The sequence below is a fragment of the Limulus polyphemus genome, unplaced genomic scaffold (genome assembly GCF_000517525.1).
Source record: "Limulus polyphemus unplaced genomic scaffold, Limulus_polyphemus-2.1.2 Scaffold65, whole genome shotgun sequence".
Classification (NCBI taxonomy): domain Eukaryota; kingdom Metazoa; phylum Arthropoda; class Merostomata; order Xiphosura; family Limulidae; genus Limulus; species Limulus polyphemus.
The window spans coordinates 348,974-357,428 of record NW_013665675.1 but is presented as its reverse complement, the minus strand read 5'-3'; the positions used below and the strand labels follow the sequence as shown (position 1 = coordinate 357,428).

The window sequence follows — 8,455 nt, the reverse complement described above, 5'->3', positions numbered from 1 at the left end:
TATAACTATGAGCCCCTGAACTAACTATCAAGCTAGAAATATGTAAGCTCCTGATAACATCATGCTAGAAATATGAGCCCCTGATAACATCAAGCTAGAAATATGAGCCCCTGATAACATCATGTTAGAAATATGAGCCCCTGATAACATAAGCTAGAAATATGAACACCTGATAACATCATGTTATAAATATGAGCCCCTGATAATATCAAGCTAGAAATATGAGCTCCTGATAACATCATGCTAGAAATATGAGCCCCTGATAACATCAAGCTAGAAATATGAGCCCCTGATAACATCAAGTTATCGTAAATCTTACTGGATAGAAAAGAATGTCATAACTACAAATAGCACGATCATTTTGAACTTAGTCCTAGTGTAGATAATTCAGAAATGATTGTTATTTGTATTTTTTCTTCTTGGATTTGATTAGAAGAAAGTTTCTATCACGATTTATTCAAGTTGTTTGCAATATTTTAGATCATTATTGTTTATTCGCTGATGTTCTAGTGTTTGAAAAGGAACTTCATATATTTTCCAAATTGATAGATGCATTATATGCGTGCCTTTTAAAAGAAGATCACAAAATGTTAACAGGTATTTACAATTTGGAAAATAATAGAATGTAAAATTCCAAATATACTTCAAGTATAAATCACATAAGTAATAGATATGCTCGTTTTCAATACTCCACATGGGAATAGATAAGAATATTGAAGTATAAAATGAAACCGGAATCAGTTGAAGACTTGCACTTTATTAAAATTATTGATCCAGGAAAAACGTCTATGCACCATCATCCATTTACTTTGTTGTGATGCAACGTTTCCTGATATTATATGTACGAGTACAAAAATATCAATTATTAACGTATCTTTTAGGAACATTTTCATAGAATGCTAATGAAATGTATTCATACCACTTTTAATTACACGGTATTTAATACTTGAAAACCCAATATACGATTAAATAAGTCTAATTCGTAATTAGTTAATAACTGAATGTACTATACAGTTCTCAGTTAATATATCATGATATTTGCAATATACATACTTGAGGAGAAAAGCATTGTCCGCAGATGTTCAAACGTTTAAAATCCCATTTTTTCCAATAAATGTTATAAAAGATATTATACGTATTAGTAATTGGAAAGCTTCTTCAAAAGCTACCGTTGCAAATGTTACTGACAATAGTTAGTAATACTCGAAAAAAATTATTTGATGATCTGTCAACACATTTTCTTGATATTAAAGCTTATTTTGTAAGAAAATAAAGTAAAAATCATGGTGTTTCTAACACTGATGAGGAGTGAAATTCTCCGAAACTAGTCTGGCTCACAGACACAACCCAAATGAAGGAATAGACCATTCCAAGCTTTTACTTGTTGTTAAACAATTGTTTAAACAACTATATTCAGGTTAGCAATACTGATAATTATTTTAGTGTAACAGTAAAAATGTTTCCGAAACGTAACTTGAAATAATTGTCGCGTTCTGAGACTGAACCCTGCACATGATTACAGAAATGCTATCAAAGCTGTGACTTATAATTAATATTGTATGAGTTAAGATACTAAAAAATGAGCAGATAAACATTTAGCTCTTTCTTTTCTTCTGGATAAAGACAAAATAATATCTAACTTACCAAATCCCTCTAACCAGTAGTGAAACTATTAATTATACTAAACGCGACCTGCAAAACATTTGCGATAGTTTTCATGCCCTTCACTTGAATTTTCCTCATTCTATCATTTTCACGCACGCCATTATAATCTTTCTTGACGGCATTATTTGTTAGATTGATAAATCCTGGTCTATTTGAATATATATAATAGTGAACAGGGTATGAAATAGTTAGGAGCGTTCAGTGTATGACAGTTTGAGTTGAAACAAAGAAACTCACAAACACGAAGAATAAAACCTGTAGTGAAGTAAAAAGTACCTAAATGATGTTTACATCAATCTATGAAATGAACTGAAGCTAAGTTATTGCAAAGTAAAGTAAATGTGAAGTTGTACTGAAGGCAAACTTAGCTGATTATGCAGAAACATCTGAATGCGTGTTCACAAAGTGATAAGCATGTAGTTTTGAACGAATTGCACATGCGAATTTTAGGTTTAAATATGGCGAGAAAGCTCATAGAAATTGTATTAGGTGTAATGTTCATTTTTTTAGGAAATTACATGTGGGTAAGTGTTGTTTGTGTGGAATACTTTGCAAATAAAAAAAGAAAGTTGAAATCGAAGCCAGTCATCCCGTGATGACAACGACTTGTGTCATCGTGTACCATACTCGTTGCACGGAAGAGTTTAACTAAGCAAACAACAGGTTATTCTGTATTGAAAAGCCAATATGCAATCCGAACTCTTTGGACAAAGGCCTTTCTAACGATATGTTAAGCGTTTAATCGATGAATCTGCGATAAAAGATCTAAACAGACAAACGCAAGCGTATTGTTGGTATAGACATATTTTCTGTATCATAAAAAAATTCCAAGACAGACTATTTCAGGTTTAAACCTTATTAGTCACTATTACTTTTGATGTAATCAGTGTTAGAATATTCCGTTGTGTATACACTGAGATGATTTTTTTTATTGTTGTTGTTAGAAACACATCGATTTTTACTTTGTTTTCTTACAAAAATAAATTATGATACCAAGAAAATGTTAGAAAAATGTGTTAACAATTCATCAAAGAAATTTTGGGGGTCTTCAACAAACTTGAAAACTGGTATTGACATTATTCTGGTTAATTCTTAGCCGTCTTCATTAGGTGTAAAGGAAAGCCAAACTTATCTAAGCCAATTTTCTAGTCAGTGGAAGCACGGCAAACTCTCCTGCAGGACATGAGATGCGTTATTATTTTTCATTCCTTAGTTGCAAAACAGCAGCCGATATAAGAAGACTTACAGCAGTTTGAGCATCTAGAACTATTATTATAACGGTGTAACAAATTTATCATAAAATATGTCCTGCAATATATAAACAAGATGTTTTGCAATGATGCTAAAACTTTCTTGAAATATATTTACAATTATTGGGTAACAGAGCGTGACCTGTCCTTGAAAGTTTCTTTCCACTGATTGTAGGAATAGTAGAATAAGACACATAAACTAATGAACATCCTCGATTAGAATACCAAAATCTAATGTTTAATCATATAACAACATATATGCATCTACGCAAAGGAACAAAAAATTCATCTCATTATTTTCTATTAAATGATTTCACGCGATGCATGTTCAAGCACGAACGTCCACTAAGTATGCGTAGTTCCATTAGTACGCTTTAGATTTGTTCTATTTATTTAATTGGTATGAAAAACTATTAAATACGATGACGAGTTGTTATAATATCGTGGAAAGAATAAATTCTCTACACAGATCAGATTTTAAAACAACTATTTCAATATATTGGAAATGTGCGATTACAGACCATTCTATAAAACATCTGGAGAAGTTTTCGTGCGAAACGCTAGATTTGTTTCTTTTAATTTTGAATTTCGCGTAAAGCCACATGAGAGCTATATGCACTAGCCGTTACTATTTACAAAGTGAAAGATTAGAGGAAAGGCAGCTAGTCATCATCATCCACCGCCAACTCTTGTGCTACTCTTTTACCAACAAATAATGGGGTTGACTGTCACATTATAGCGCCTCTACGGCTGAAAGGACGAGCATGCTCGGTGACGGTACTGGAACTCGTGACCCTCAGATTGAGAGAAAAGTGTCCTAACCACCAGGCCATGCGAGGCCACAAAACGTTAGGAAACATCCTTATGCCGTCATCAACTGGCTGAGAAACGAGCGTGGCAAAGAAGTTAGTGTGTTGGGCTATGAATCTGTGGGTTCATGGCTTACATTGGTTGCCCAAAAAATAGTCGCTCTCGGCTCTTCAATGTCGTAATTGTATTGTAAGATTGACAACCAAATACCAATATTCTGTTTGAACAGCTCAAGAGTTGGAGGGAAGTGCTGTTGACTAGCTCTCTTCCCTCTAGTCTATCAGTTCACAATTAGCGACGACTAACCCAAGTACCTTTTCGTAGCTTTCAGCGAATATCCTAAACGAGCAAGCGTCCAATCTTTTGGAACAAAAGGAGAATTAAGGTACATTGCACTACACACCAACCCTAATCTAAATAAGAGCGTGCCTTGCAGAATAGCATCAGTAATTCAGGGGAAGGCTGTGAATAAACGTATCAAGAGTGTGGTGACAAGGAACATCAGTCTATAACTACATGTTGTAGGAGTAGTAGATATGTGTATTTATTTTATTCATTTATATGTTTTAGTATACATTGCAAAGATATGACAGAATTTGTATATTTCTAAGTGTAGAAAAGGTCGTAAACGATACAATTCTGGTTATAGATAGCATTATGTTGCCTAAAGAACAGTATAACTAAGAAATTGGTACCACCTTTATATCTCTATTTTAAAAATTTAGAATAGTAAAGTTAATACAAGAGATTAATTTAAATGACAAAAAAAGCACCATAACTTTTGCTATTCTTGTGTTCTCTATTTAGATTTTCGTAATCAAGTGTAGAAAGTAAAGGGATATTTGATTTATCGTTTTAGAACATAAACATTGGTAGAGTTATGGAAATTCCAATATTGTTTTAGAACATAAACAATGGTAGAGCTAGGGAAATTCCTACATCGTTTTAGAAAATAAGCGTTGGTAGAGCTATGGAAATTTCTACATTGATTTAAAACTTAGGTTGTGGCAGAGCTTTGGAAATTCCTAGAACATAAACAGTGGTAGAATTATAGAAATTCCTATATCGTTTTAGAAAATATACATTGGTAGAGCTATGGAAATTTCTACATCGTTTTAGAACTTAAGTAGTGGCAGAGCTTTGGACATTCCTGTATCCTTTTAGAAAATAAAGAATAGTAGGTTTATTGAGATTCCTAAATCTTAGTTGGTATGTTGTATAAATTGTTCATAGAACTTAAACAATAGCAGTGTACTTAAGTATCGCAGAGAGCATCCTACTCCAAAACACACCGACTTACATCAACGGTTCACTTGGATAAAGTACAAAAGGACGTCAGAGAAGAACACTTATTGTCGCTAGTAAAGTATGATTAAGAGTTCCTCAATGATGTAAAAACTCTATAAACTTTAAACAATTCAAAATTCTCTGACGTAAAATAATATATTCATTCGGCTAGATTTAGACTGTTTGTAGTTTTTTTAAAAAGTTTTATATATATATAAATAGGTTACCCCTCCCAAAAAAATGTACCCACTATATAAATATAGTAAATGAATCTACAAGCCGGCAAAACAGATTTATTAATATTTCGTACAACAAATTATCTATACATACACTGCTGCATCATTTGAGATGCTCAATCTGGACCCAACCAGCATTCAAACAATCATGACATCTACGACAAAGTGCCTGACATGCTGTTACACAATTTTCAACTCTGATTCGATGGAAAGCATTTGTAATCTGTTGCTTTAATTTGTCAGTGTTTTGGGGTTTATTTTTAGACATCTTCCACTATGCAATATGTTATTGACAGTTTTGATATTGAATCTCTCTATACCAATATTACCATTAATGAAGCTTTAAATTTAATCGTGGACTTTCTCTTTCCTACTGACACTGAGCAGTATCTTGGTTTCACCCGTAATTCTTGGAACTCTTGTCCTCTCCAAAAAAATTAAATCATTTCCTCTTTAATGACGTTATTTATGACCAGGTAGATGGAATCGCCATGGGATCTCCGCTGGGTCTGACGAAAGCCAATAGTTTTCTATGGTATCGTGAACGCAAGTGGCTAGAAAACTGTCCACGTGATTTCAATCCTATCTTTCACAAACGTTATATTGATGACACTTTCTTGCTGTTTCGACAATCAAGTCACGTTCCTAAATTCCTTTCTTAACTTAATTCCCAATATCAAGTTCACATCCGAACACGAGGAAAATGATTCTTTACCTTTCCAAGACGTCAGGATTACCAAAGAAGGTAAACATATTTCTACCTATATTTATTGCAAAAGAACTTTTACTGGCCTCTACACCAATTTCAATAGTTTTATCCCCAACTTCCTCAAACGTAATCTGGTTATATCATTGTTAAACATAATTTTTAACCATTGTTCTAATTATATTACTTTACACGAAGAAATTACCCTTCTACGTAAACACATGCTAAATAATGGCCACCAGGCTGATTTTCTAGCGAAGATTACAAGCAGTTTCCTAAACAAAAAATTCCAACCATCAGACAATGTGCACACCGTTCCTAAATTCTCCCTCATTATTTCCCTTCCTTTTATGTGTTCACAATCCCTACAATTAAAAAAACAGCTCTCTTCCTTTATAAAAAACTACTACCCTCAAATTCAGCTCAGACTATTATACAGACCTAGTCTCCGCATTGAACACTTATTTCAATACAAAGATCAACTATCTAAACTTCTACGTTCAAGGTTCGTAAGTTCACGTGCATTGGTAAAACAAAACGCCACTTAAAAGCTAGAGTCTTTGAACATTTAGGAGTAGCTAAGAGAACTGACCATCCACCACTTAAACCCATTCTTCGTTCACATTCTAAAACCACGGGTCACAGTATTTCATATAACGATTTCTCTATCATTACTATAAGATCCTCAGACTTAGAACTCTACTCATAGCTAAAGACCCCGACTCTTAACGACTCACAAAACTCTTTGCATCTAAAATTGTTCTCAATTTTCTCACTTAAACTCAGCTGTTGTGTAATATACATATATATATATATATATATAATCATTGTTATGTCCGTAAACTAAGTAAACCAGTAATCATGATATCATATTATAATTTTAGTTAATAATCATCTTTGTATCACGATTTTCAGACTTCGCTGAAGATGGAATTAGTGTATTCCGAAACGCTCGAACTTTGTAAATAAAATGTTTTGTGCTTTATCAACCGTCATTATTAGACTTCAGTTAAATCTGTTTTCTAAATTATTAATTTTCTGTAACACTATTTTATTTCTGCTAGGGTATGTTCTTAGAGTAATTTTCAAGAATTATCATCAATAATTTCAAGATATAATTGGCTACAGGAATAGATCAGCTCATTCCTGTTCCAAAAGTGTTATCCATTTTAACTAGTACACGAAGAGGTCGATTTTTATGAAGCACGTTTTCAAATTGTTTCATGAACAAATAATTAGAGTTGGAATATTCAACGTTATATGCACGGGCTAAACGATCAGGTCAGAGACACTTAGGGTTAAGGTATAGCAATACTTTTGAAACACTAACCAAAATAAATACAACTAGCCAACAGCACTCTCGTCCACAAGGGCTTTGTCTGGCTCTATGAACTGAATAACATGATATTTTGGTTTGTTTTGAATTTCGCGCAAAGCTACAAGAGGGATATCTGTGCTAGCCGTCCCTAATTTAGCAGTGATAAAACAAGAGAAAAAGTCACTAGTCAACACCATCCACCGCCATCTCTTGAGCTGCTCTTTTACCATCGAATAGTGGGATTAACCGTCGCTGCTAAAAGTGCAAGCATGTTCGATGATGAGGATTCGTACCTGCGACCATCAGATTGCGAGCCGAGATTCTTAACCACCAAGCCATAGGAGGCTTTATAACAAGAGAGCCTCTTATTTTCATAACGCGCACACTGCTAAAAGCATGATGCATATTCATCTTTACATCGCTCGATCCGTAGCAAGACACGCTAATCAGTGAGCTACGGTAAAAAGTCATAATATCAGACTTGTTTAATTAGTAGATAAAATAATAAAGAGAAAATCAAAGAGCAGCACTCGTAATTAAACAGGATATTTATCAAAACAGTGGTTATATCAAACAATTACTAATGGAAAGAAACTGTTCGCTGGAAATGCTTAGCAAGTCATACATATGTTTACACGTATAGATATCTATTTGTAAATGAGAGAACAATAACACGAAAAATTAAACGTCAATTAATTTGTTGTATAACTATAATTTTAATACGATATGTTTGTTCGTTGTTAAGCACAAAGCCACATTATGGCCTATCTGCACTATGCCCATCATAAACATACAGACGTATCGCTGAGTCATTAAGGGGGGGCTTTAAAACGATACAACAAATTGTTCTTTAACACAAGAATTTTAAGATATCCATATATTCCAATAAATGGCTCCAAGATTAGTAAAATGCAACACTTCGATAGATATCACCCTATAGCTAGGGTGCATCAGGCCGTCTGGGATACGACAGACACAGTAGTGGTTGAGATGCTATTTATATCGCCAGATTACATGAACAAAAGCGATCATAGTATAAACTAGATTTAGTTGGTGGATCAATCCTAGATGAGTCGTTTGCAAATGAGAATTTGGGTAAGGTTTAATAACACAGTTTTACTTACTTATTTTGACACACATTATTTATATCTACTTACGAACGGCAAAAAGAAAATTCAAAACA

The 8,455-nt window shown here is 33.6% G+C and overlaps 1 protein-coding gene across 1 annotated transcript in view; it reads left to right on the top strand.

The window, feature by feature from the left end:
• The window catches only part of LOC106465038 (contactin-6-like), a 129,034-nt gene that overhangs the window by 75,413 nt on the left and 45,166 nt on the right, over positions 1 to 8,455 (top strand). The window lies entirely within an intron of this gene.